Source organism: Saimiri boliviensis, chromosome 18 (assembly GCF_048565385.1).
Source record: "Saimiri boliviensis isolate mSaiBol1 chromosome 18, mSaiBol1.pri, whole genome shotgun sequence".
Taxonomy (NCBI): domain Eukaryota; kingdom Metazoa; phylum Chordata; class Mammalia; order Primates; family Cebidae; genus Saimiri; species Saimiri boliviensis.
This window is the reverse complement of record NC_133466.1, coordinates 45,915,689-45,928,001: the sequence shown is the minus strand read 5'-3', so window position 1 is coordinate 45,928,001 and position 12,313 is coordinate 45,915,689. Positions and strand designations below refer to the sequence as shown.

Below are 12,313 nucleotides of genomic sequence, written 5' to 3'. Positions count from 1 at the left end.
CACTGTCAGTTCCTCTATTTATCCTCCCCTCTGTGCAGTGCCCAGAGGGAAGGGGTGGCACCAAGCAAACATCTGGAAGTGTGTCCCTGGCCCCCTTCTCTTGGGGGTATATGGGTGGGAGGGCAGGAGCCCAAGCTTCAGAGGACATCCCGGGCACCTGTGCTGCTTACTGGGTTGGCCGCCCACCCTCCAGGCTGCTCCCATCAGTCCCAGGCATCCTGAATCTCTGGATCTGCCCCACTCTCCACCCTATGGGTTTATCGAAGGGTCACAAGGCTGACCCTGTTCCTCTGGCTATGGGAACTGCCTAGTGCCCCAAAGTGGAGGAGGGAGCAGGATGGGCATGGCCACAAGTTCATGATGAAGGTCATGGGGGACAAAGGGGGTGGAGGGACCTATGGGAGGACAGAGAGGCCGGAGGACAGAGGATGCAGATCTGGAGTGACAGCAGGCAGAGTGGAGAGATGGGGACACTCGGGGTGTGTGGATGACCCTAGTAGCTGGGCCTGGAAAATAGTAAGAGAATAGGTTAGGGCCACCAGGGGTTGGGCACACCTAGAAGACTGTGAGGGCACTGGCATTGGGCTCAGAGAAGAGGCTGGGCAGAGACATAGGAGCCCCTCCCCTCTGCCTACCCTCCATCCCAGGCCCCAGGGGAAGCAGGGAAACTGGGCCAACCCTGGGGGCCCTGGTCAGGCCTGGCTCTGACCACCCACTGGCCACTTGGGACCAATTGAGACAGGTTGGCTGCTCGGTCCCCACCTGCTTCCATTGGGGCTCCCGCTGCCAAACCAGTTCCCCTGGCTGGCTCCCATCGATGGTCCTATCTCAGGGCCTCACCTTCCCAGCTGCTACCAGGGAAGCAGCCTGAGCCAGAAGGAGCAGGTGTGGAGGGGCCACATGGATCTGCACATCCTCCATCCTCTCACTAGAGGCATAGGGCTAGGTGCCATGCCAGCTGCGGGGTAGCCAGCTGAGAACAACACAGAAACTACACCTGCGTATGCCCTCATCCATTGCTGTCCACGCTTCCCCTCATCCAGGAAGCCTCCCTGCTGCCCACCCTGACATCCCTCCAGGGTCCCATGCTCCCACCACTCAGCCCTGACCACTCTGGGCTACTGCTGCATGGGGACAGGTCTGTGCCCCACGAGAACTTCCCATGAGGTCAAAGGCTGGCTGGGTGACTACAGTGGCCACAGAGGAAGCCCATTGCTGACTGCTTACTGAATGAATGAACGAATGAATGAATAGATGCATTCTTCTCATTTTACAGATAAGTAACCTGACACCCCCAGAGAAGAGGTCACCTGCCTGAGGGCACTTCTATCTCACCAGCATCAGACCAGGTATGTGCAACCCCAGAGCCCAGGCCTGGAACAGCTGGGATGGGGGCTTCCAGGAGAGCAGGACCTGGGCCCCTCCTCCACAGGCACTGCGAGGACTGCCCCAGCCATCACAGTGGACCCCACAGACAGGCCCCCCACATATGCCCAGCTTCACCCCGAGCTCTTTGCTCCCAGTCACCCACTACCCCTCACAGCAGCCCTGTGGTGGTTCATCCACAGCACAGAGAGGTGGTTACTTGCCCAAGGTCACGGTACCATGTGGTGGAGAGTGAAACTCTGGCTGCCTGGCTCCCCATCCCATCTTTCTCCCGGCTCTCTGTGTGACGCCTCGACCAGCATATCTCCCCTTCACCCCTTTGTGTTTTGTTTTGAGATGGAGTCTCACTATGTCGCCCAGGCTGGAGTGTGCAGTGGCTCAATCTCAGCTCACTGCAACCTCCACTTCCCCGGTTCAAGCAATTCCCCTGCCTCAGCCTCCCAGGTAGCTGGGATTACAGGTGCATCCTATCATACCCCGCTAATTTTTATATTTTTAGTAGAGCTAGGGTTTCACCATGCTGACCACGCTGGTCTCGAAGTTGGGGTGGTCAGGAAAGGAGTCCTTGCTGCTCTGAGACCTGAAGGAGGGGAGGGGCAGCCCTGTGCAGACACTAGAAAGTGAGCTCCAGGCAGAGGGACCAGTCCCTGCAAAGGCCCTGAGGCCTCCAGGGGATGTGAACAGAGAGGCGACGGAGTCTTGTGGGCCCGTAAGACACAGACAGTAATGTTCTGAGGAAGGGGACATGGCCCCTCTCACTGTGTCTTTAATCAAAAGTGCCCTCTGGCTGCGTCTGCCATGCAGATGGGGTAAGGGGTGAGCAGGGAGACAGGAAGGAGGCTGCTGTCTCCTGTGGATCCTGGCGGAACATGAGAGTCGAAGGGACAGGTTAGGGGCAGAGGAGGAAGATGTGGGCCGGCTCACTGCTGCCACCCAGCCACCATGATTCTCTCGTGCAGTCCGCACTGAGACCCCGGAACCATGTTTCAGAAGAGGAAGAAGCAGGTGGCAATCTGTGCACCATCCAACTTTGAGCACTGCGTGCACATGGGCTTCAATCTCCATGAGCAGAAGCTCACTGGGCTGCGCGCCAGTGGCAGAGGCTGATGGAGGAGTCGGCTCGCCAGCCCAAGCACCTCATCGACCCTACCTGCATCACCTCCATCCAGCCCATGGCCCCCAAGGTATGCGGCACCCACCACCACCTCCCCCAGCTCGCCCCCCACCCCGAGTGGCCTGGCCCTCACCCCACACTCGACCCTATAACCAACACCTTCTCAATTACATGGAAACGGAGATGTAATCCCAGCTTCCACCCTGATCCTGGGTCCCAGGCTGGCCCTTCTCCAACCCTCCACCCACTGCCTCCAAGTTCTGAGAACCCCATGCCACCCAACCTGAGGCTTCCCTGACCCGTCTGACAGTCCCCACACCAGCCTCCAACCTGAGCCTCATACCCTGGGCAGTATGCTCCTGTCCCTGGACCACACTCATCCCACCCTTGAGCCTTCCCAGAGTTCCTGGCAGTGGGGAACGGACCCATTCCCACAGGGTGACAGTCCCTAGTGCTGAGGACTTGGATCGAGGAGCCTGGAGGAGGTAACTGAACCAGACCAGGGGTCCAGGCAAGCTTCTGGGAGGAGGGGACACCGTGGCTGAGGAGGAGGAGGAGGAGGATGAGGAGGAGGCAGAATGGCAGCAGATTGAGGGGAAGCTGAGCTTTCATGTAGGAAATCACCCCTGTGGAACACTGCAGACTTTTTGGTTTTGGGGTTTTTTTTCTTGCCATCTAGAGCAAAATGGCAAGGTTGGGATTTGAACCAACTTCTGTTTCCAAGCCCCATGCTCTTAATCCCTCTCCTGCCTCCATGTGAAATTATAAGAGTTGTAGACCTGGTGTCTGGCTGTGGGCGGCATGAGGCTGGCCTGGCAGGAAACTGTGCTGGACCTCGGGAAACCAGCCTTACAGCCTGGACTCTCTCCCATGGTTGGTGGGGACTGGGAAGGGTTGCAGGCCAGGAGGAGCTCGCCAGGTTTGTTTCCAGGGGGTGTAGATGGATGTGCCTGGACTCGCATCTCCCAGTGCCCAGCCCAGCCTGGCAGGGAGGAGTGCCAAGACCCACAAGTTGGCCATAGACACAAGTACAGTCTCGATTTGGAGGCCCATGGAAGGGCCCGTGTGGCCCACGCAGGACGCTTTTGAATGCCTTGACTTCTTTGCCACCACTTAAAAAGTGACAGACTTCACTTTTCAAAGCTGTTGGATTCTGGCTGCGTCCACAGGTGTGGCCCTGGCTCTTGTGGGCCACAGGCCGCATGCGATCCCCTCTGCTCCAGGACCTGCCTGGCTCTGTGGCCACTGGCATGTGTCTCCAAAATCCCAGCCCCTGCTTGGCTCGCCAGATGAGAGGCCTGGCTGTGACTGTCCACCAGGAAATAGGGCACCTGAATTCACACACAGTGCCTCGTGGCCAGTGCTGACCTGGAGCCCCATGGGTGCTTGTGTTTGCTGCCCTGGGACAGGACCCAGGCCTCCCAGGGCCCTCTCCACCCCCTGGATTTTGTTTTGTTTCATTTTAAGACAGAGTTCTGCTCTATCTCCCAGGCTGGAGTGCAGTGCCACTGCGATGTCAGCTCACTGCAACCTTCACCTCCCAGGTTCAGGCAATTCTGCTGTCTCAGCCTCCTTCCTGGCTCAGCATCTGGAGTAACTCCCAAGGGATTACAGGTGCCTACCACCATGGCCAGCTAATTTTTGTATTTTTAGTGGAGACAGGGGTTTCATCATGTTGGCCAGACTGGTCTGGAACTGCTGACATCACGTGATCCTCCTGCCTTAGGCCTCCCAAAGTGCTGGGATTACAGGCACCCACCACCATGCCCAGCTATTTTTAGTGGAGACCTTTTCACAATGTTGGCCAGGATGGTCTTGAACCCTGACTTCAGGTTGTCCTCTCACCTCAGCCCCCCAGAGGTGTTGAGATTATAGGTTTGAGCCATCGTACCCAGCCTCAACCCGCTGTTCTAACAGCAAAGTCTAGCCTTGTGTCCACTTTGCTTTTCTGGGGCCGCTGGGTAGGGTCCGGGTTCCAACAGACAGCCATGACCAGGAGAGACGGGGCAGCAGAAGGCCACAGGTTTTGGGGGATCAGTGTTTCCTGCATATTAGAGGCAGGCATCCAGCTACAGATGCCTGGCAGCCTGGGGAAGGTCCCTGTCAGCAGGACCACTGTTCTCAGCTCACTGTGGCCCCTGCACAACCACCTCATCAATCCATGGTTTAGCAAAAGTTCAGTTGGCCCCTGCTGTGCGCCAGATGCTTATAGGTGCTGAGATATAGTGGGACCCGAAGGAGACAGGAAAAAACAATCCCTGCCCCCAGGAGCATGCACTGGACAGAGGCAGGAGCAGACAGATGCCTGTGTGCTCCATGTCAGCCGCTGTCAGGTGATCTAGGTGGAACACAGGCAGGGCAGGGGCTGGCATTTTAGATGGGTGGCCAGTGGAAGCTTGAGCAAAAACCTGAAAGAGTGGACAGAGAGAGCCACAGGGACCCTGGGAGTTGATGTTCCAAGCAGAAGGAGCAGCCAACAGGGCAGGAGGGGGCGGAGCAGCAAGAACACCTGTGTGCGTGGGAATAGCGCAAGGGCAGGGTGGGCGTGTATGACACAACTCAGACCATGGGGAGTGGGGACGGTAGAGACTTGGAATGCACTGGATGCCCTGCCTGGTTTCCACATGGGTTTGTATTTGGCACCCGGCTCCTGGAACCCCATTGACCTCTACTTTGGGGCCAGGCCTTTGTGACTCTCCCTGTCCTCCACCCCTTGTCCTTTGTGGGAGCAGAGAGTGTGGTTTTGGGGCTCATGAACACTGGCTCCCACAGGGGAGGAAGTGCCAGCCCAAGCCTGGCCACAGCATCCTGTAATTTGTAGCCTTCAGCCTGATTATGGGGTGAGTCAGCTTCTGCCCTCCTTCCCTTCCACCCCACAGGGCACGACTGTGCCGCCCATCTGGGGAACAGGAGAAAAACAAGGGGTGCCTCTCTGGGATCCCACCCAGCCTAGGGAGGCTGCAGCCTGGCCATAGCCATCACTCCTCTGACCCTGCAGCGGCATCCCAGAGGGGGATGGGCCACCGCCCATGCCATCCTTACTCCACAGTATCTCATTTTGTCTCTCTCTTATCTCTGTGTGTGTCATGCCATCATGTCCCTGTGTTGGATGCCCATTCTGTGTCCCCCACTTCTTGCTGCACCCCCACCCACCATTGCCCGGGACCCCAGATTATCATGTGGGGCAGTAAAGGTACCAAAAATGGGGCCCTCATGCTGCTTCTGGGCGAGTTTGAGAACATGTCGGTGACACGCTCCAACTCTCTTCAGAGAGACAGCCCTCCAGCGCCCGCCTGTGCCAGCCGGGAAAATGGAATAATGGAGGAGCTGGCCACCACGGCCAGAGTGGTTCTGGGGAAGGCAGGCAGTCTAGGCTGGATCACCAGTCACAGTGAGGCAGATGGCGACAGTGGTGACAGGCGACAAGTGGGGCCAGAGAAAAGGCCCAAGTCTTCCAGGGAGGACTCAGGGGACCCCCTTTCTCTGGACCTGACATCGGCACCCCTCAGCCTGTTGGTCTGGCCAGTAGGGTGAAATTGGCAGCTGACTGGCCCTTAAACACCTATGAGAGGGTTGACACCAACCACCCATGACGGGGTGCAAGGGTAACCCATCCCCCACCCCAGGGCCTCCAAGGTCCCCTAACTGTTGCTCTCCCATCGCCACCTTCCAGCCCTGCCAGACCCATTGTGCATCTAATCCTGACCACCAATGTGTCTGTCTCATCACTGGGCCTCTCCCCTACTTAGGGAGCAGAACTGGGCCCAGGCACCCTTCACTGACAGTTACCTCTGTTTTCTGTTTCATATAGAGCCTCAAGACATGGCCCCTAATGGGCCATCAACAGGTGGCCTGGCAGACCAGCACTTCTCCTCCTCCTCCTGGCCTCCCGCTTGAGCCCAAGGTACCCCCCAGCACTGGAGTGCTAGACCCCCACGCCTCAGAACCCCAGCTGGTCCCTCCAGCCGGAGACCCTGCTGCTCTCATCACCCCTGCTCTTCCTGGGCCCCCTGGCACCCGCTTGCCACAGCGGGAGCCACAGCACATATCCTATGAGCATTTCTGGGCTGCCTTGCAGCTGGTGGTGGACCCAGGCGACCCCTGATCCTACATGGACAACTTCAAAATAGGCGACGGCTCCACGGGCATTATGTTCATTGCCACCGTGTGCAGCTCGGGCAACCTGCTGGCCATCAAGGAGATGGACCTGTGCAAGCAGCAGATGCATGAGCTGCTCTTCAGAGAGGTGCGAGAGCTGCTGCCCTGCTGTACCCTCTCCCTGCCACCCTCCTGCCCTGCCCTTCCTTTTCTCCTGCCATCCTCCCTCCCTGCTTCCCCCTGCCCCCACTCTACCTCCTCTCCCTGCTGTGCTCCCACCCTGCCCTCCCTCCTCTCCCTGCACTCTGTGCTGCGCCAGGCCCCCCTGCTCCCCTCACTGCTTCCCACCCGCAGGCCATCTCCACCCCGGGTAGGTCCCTGCCTGTCCTCACAGCATCCTCACCCACATCTCTGTCCCTGAGCCTCTGACCCAGGGTTCCTCGGCCCACTGACTACCCACCCAGTGTCGTCCAGCCCCCTCACACCCATTGAGGCCCACCTGGACTCCAGGGTAGTGTCCTCCAGACCTGCCCCTCCTGGGTTCCCCGTGTCCCACCCCAGTCTGTCAGCCCTGGGCCGGCAACTTCTCCCTATGTCTGCACAGTCCATTGTCTCCCACTCCAGGCCCTGCCCCAGGCTCCACGCAACCACCAAGTCCTCAGCACAGCCCACACATCCACCAAAAGGAAGTTTCTCACGTTCAGGCCCACCCCACCCCCATTCCACCTTAGACCCTGGCAGTGCCCTGCAGCATCCTGACAAGAGGAAGCCTGCACCCATTTTGCCCAGTGTATGAGGCCCCTCTCGCCCTGCCATGCATCACAACACCCAGCTGCACCAGGAGCTCTCCAGCCTAGGTTCCTCATTTGCCCTCACATGCACGCCTCTTTTCTCATCCTTGCCCAATACTTGCTTGTCCAGGGTCTCAGCCCTGAGCCCAAATGCTCTTCCCACCTCCCTTCAGCACCAACCCAGGACTGACCTGAGATGGGCATTGTCCCAGGGGAGCACTCAGAAGGGAGGTGTGGGCTTTAGGCTGCCTCTGAGGGCCATGTGGCTGGGGCAGTACTAGGGGAGGGCAGGCCAGGTGGCCCCATGGACACAAGCTCGATGTAGAACTACTGCAAGGGGACCCAAGGGGAGGCAGTGGCTGGGTGTTAGGCAGGTCTGGGCAGCCCTCCTGCCCCTTTCTGCTCCACTCTGGCCACTTTTACCGCTGACCTGGCCCCTGCACAGGTGGTGATCATGTGGGACTATGAGCATGAGAACGTGGTGATGTACTGCAGCTGCCTGGTGGGGGACAAGCTCTGGATGGTCATGGAGTTTCTGGAAGGAGACTCTCTCACCAACATTGTCACCCACACCAGGTACTGCTGGGGCCTCAGACTCCTCCTGTGACATGACCAGGTCCCCTGCAGACCACTTGGGGTGGGGCCACATCTCCAAACCAGCTGTGCGGTGTCCCCCTTTACCCCCTGGGCATGGGGTCATGTCTTCCATTCCTCCAGCTTCAGAGTGGGGTCAAGCTGTCTCAAGTTCCTCCCAGCCCAAGGCAGGGCTTCATTCCCCTCTGCCCCTGGGGAGCTGTCCACCCACCTGCTCACCCCCACCCGCAGGATGAATGAGGAGCAGATCTCGGTCATGCCTTGCTGTGCTCCAGGCCCTGTTGGTGCTCCACAACCAGGATGTCATCCAACTGGACATCAAGAGTGACTCAATCCTGCTAACCCATGACAGCAGGGTGAGGGGACAGGTGATGGGCTGTGGGGGGTCAGGGTTCTCATGGTGGGGCTTCCCTGTCTCTCACCACCCCTTTTGAGGGTAGGTGGGCTTGACCCTCTAGGGCTGTGTTGAGGATCCGGGACTTTGTCCCTGATGCAGCCCAGAGCTGGGTTCCAGCACTTTGGGGGCTCTGTGCAGTGGGAGGACACAGGCTGCTGGGGGCTCTGCAGTGGGAAGGCACAGGCTGGTGGGGGCTGTGTAGTGGTAGGACACAGGCTGGTGGGGGCTCTGCAGTGGGAGTGCACAGGCTGTTGGGGGCTCTATAGTGGGAGGACACAGGCTCGTGGGAGGTCACAAGCTGGAGGGGACTCTGCAGTGAGAGGGCACAGGCTGGAGGGGGCTCTGTGCAGTGAGAGGACATGCTGGTGGGGGCTCTCTGCAGTGGGAGGTTACAACCTGGAGGGGTCTCTGCAGGGGAAGGACACAGGCCAGTGGGGACTCTGCAGTGGGAGGGGACAGGCTGATGGGGACTCTGCAGTGGGAAGACACAGGCCGGTGAAGGCTCTTTGCAGTGGGAGGACACAGGCCTGTGGTGGCTCAGCAGGGGGAGGACACAGGCCGGTGGGGACTCTGCAGGGGGAGGACACAGGCTGGTGGGGGCTCTGCAGGGGGAGGACACAGGATAGTGGATGGTTTGTGCAGTAGGAGGACACAGGACGCTGGGGGCTCTGCAGTGGCAGGACACAGGCCAGTGGAGGCTCTGTGCAGTGGGAGGACACAGGCCGGTAGGGGCTCTGTGCAGTTGGAGGATACAGGCTGGTGGGGACTCTGCAGTGGCAGGACACAGGCCGGTGGAGCCTCTGTGCACTGGGAGGACACGGGCTGGTGGGGGCTCTGCACTGGGAGGACACGGGCCAGCGGGGACTCTGCAGTGGCAGGACACAGGCCAGTGGAGACTGTGCTTTTGGAGTACACAGGCTGGTGGGGGCTCTGCAGTGGCAGGACACAGGCTGGTAGGGGTTCTGTGCAGTGGGAGAAAACAGGCTGGTGGGGGCTCTGCAGTGGAAGGACACAGGCTGGTGGGGACTCTGCAGTGGCAGGACACAGGCCAGTGGAGGCTCTGTGCAGTGGGAGAAAACAGGCTGGTGGGGGCTCTGCAGTGGCAGAACACAGGCTGGTAGGGGCTCTGTGCAGTGGGAGGACACAGGCTGGTGGGGACTCTGCAGTGGGAGGACACAGGCTGGTGGGGACTCTGCAGTGGCAGGACACAGACCAGTGGAGGCTCTGTGCAGTGGGAGAAAACAGGCTGGTGGGGGCTCTGCAGTGGAAGGACACAGGCTGGTGGGGGCTCTGTGCAGTGGGAGGACACAAGGTGGTGGGGTCTCTGCACTGGAAGGACACGGGCTGGTGAGGGCTCTGCAGTGGCAGGACACAGGCCAGTGGGGGCTCTGCAGTGGGAGGGCACAGGCTGGTGGCGGCTCTGTGCAGTGGGAGGGCACAAGCTGGTGGGGGCTCTGCAGTGGGAGAAAACAGGCTGGTGGGGTCTCTGCAGTGGAAGGACACAGGCTGGTGGGGGCTCTGTGCAGTGGGAGGGCACAGGCTGGTCAGGGCTCTGTGAAGTGGGAGGGCACAGGCTGGTGGGGGCTATTCTGTTAGCACTGGATGCTGGGCCCAGGGGCAGGGTTCTGGGCAGACAGCGCAGCCTTCACCACAGGCTTCTCCCTCCACTGAAAAGCCACTGCCTGCCCAGCACCCAGGTTGGGGTATGAACACAGCCCTATCTCTCATTCTTTGGACTGAGATTCTGAACCCCAGACTGTGGCACTGATAATGCAGGGTGGACATGACTTTCCGTAGGAAAGGGCCCTTGACTCCAATGAAATTTCTGCAGAACTGGATGACTCCATCCCTTCCCCCAAGGAAAATAAAACTGCACTGTCAGTCTAGGCAGAGGCAGAGAGAGCTGTTTCACTGTCAGTCCGTGGAAATCTCAGGATGTCTGCAGATATATTTTGGGGGCGACAACTGTAGACCACCTGAAATTGTCCTCCCATGGTTGTGGGGGGGGTTCACTGGAGACAGGAAGACCCATAGAGATCCTCGAAATTCAGAAAGTGGGTCAGGTGTAGTGGTTTACGCCTGTAATCCCAGCACTTTGGGAGGCCGAGGCGGGGGAATCACGAGGAAAGGAGTTCGAGACCAACCTGACAAACATAGTGAAACCCTGTCTCTAGTAAAAATACAAAAAATTAGCTGGGCATGGTGGCAGTCACCTGTAATCCCAGCTACTTGGGAGGCTGAGGCAGAATTGCTTGAACCTGGAAGGTGGAGGCTGCAGTGAGCCAAGATTGCGCCATTGCACTCCAGCTTGGGCTACAGAGCAAGACTCTATCCCAAAAACAAAAACAAAAACAAAAACATAAAGGGGTCTACAGTTCCTAAGAAGGTGTGGGGGGCCTTCTTGTTGTAGAGGTAGGCTGTGGCCCCTCACAGCCCCAGAGCAGGGCTGCCTTCCTCTCCAATCCAACCCAAGATGCTCCTGGGTTGCAAGACCCCAGGGCACAGGCTTTCAGGGCCACCAGTTCCCAGCCCTGCCTGACCTTTGCTGTCTGCAGTACTCAGGCCACTGCCCCCAAGAGCCCTAGAGGCCATGAAGGTGGGAGATGGGGAGATCCTGTGGGAGGTGACTCACCCAGGAGTCCCCACTGGGAGGTGGTAGAGCTCCCCAGCGGTCTGGCTCTGGAGCCCAGCTCTGACCTCTGGGCTGCACATCATGTCTGAAAATAGAAAGTAAAACACCGATTTCTGTGACAGTGACAGGGAGCACACGTGAGCCTTGTGGCTTCCAGGTGGGGGCCTGGGAAATATAGCTCCACCTGACGAGGTGGCAAGTGGCCAGAACCCACATCTGTGACATTTCTGGCCTCTTGTTTTGTGTGGCAAGAACCAAATGAGACGGGTTCTTCTCACATCTGGAAAGGTGCATTTTAGAAGTGCTGCTGGGTGCTAGAGAGGGCTTTGTGTCCGTTCTTTTTCTGAGTGGATTTTCCCTTCCCTAGGCTAAAGGGCCTGTCACCTGTCTCATTATTTCCCTCAATGGTTCTGTCTTCCTCTGCCCTCCCCTGTCCTGGCTGTCCCACAGGTGGATGCAGATCAGGTTATTCTGTCTCACAGCCCCGTGAAGCTCTTCTCAAAGTACCATGGGAAGCAGAGGCTGGTGTCTGGGCAGGGGCCTGTGGTGGAGAATGCCCGGGGGTAACCTTTTGGTCTTACTCTGTCTGAAGGGAAGGGGCAGGGCTGGAGTCTTCCCTCCCTTAGCTGAGTGGGGACTGTAGTGAGGGACGCTGGGTGCTGGGGTGCATGGGTGATGCTGCGAGCTCAGGGGAGGGAGGACAGCTCCTGAGTGTGATCGGTCCTCATGTCTGGTGGTTTCCAAAAGCCAGTCTTCTTACCCCTGCATCAGAATCCTTTGGGGAGCATAAAATTCAGATTCCAGTGTCTCTGCACTGGAGCCTTGGTTGACTAGGTCTAGGGTAAAACTCAGGAATCTGTATTTTTAAAAAACCAAAATACCTCTCCTAGTGGTTCTGTAACTAGGTTTGGGAACCCCTTCTCTAGTCTCTTCCTTGGGGTGCTCAGTCAGTGTATTAGCCAGTGGTAGTGAAGCAGTTACAGGGAGCTTGTTTTGGGAGCCTGCAGAATACCAGGCCCCTGTTCTCAAGCAGCTGGGTGATGCTGAGCCTGTCCTCTGTACCAGAGGTGTGCCACACACTGAACAGGATGAGGAACAGGATGAGGCGCAGGGCTTATGAATGAATCAGGGGCTTGTGCCTGAGGAGGCAAGAATAACACCATGAGCAATAAAGGAGCGTTTACCAAGGCGTATGATTAAAGGCTCATAAGCTCACAGGAGTGTGCCACAGGTATTGGGGGGGGGGCAGTGGAGTATCCCTGGGTCAGGAATTGCCTTGGCTTCTTGGAGGGGTACAGTGG

General features: G+C 58.4%; 1 pseudogene; it reads left to right on the top strand.

The window, feature by feature from the left end:
- The first annotated feature begins 2,367 nt into the window (after positions 1 to 2,367).
- Positions 2,368 to 11,579, top strand: LOC101041333 (serine/threonine-protein kinase PAK 4-like; annotated as a pseudogene).
- Positions 11,580 to 12,313: the final 734 nt, after the last annotated feature.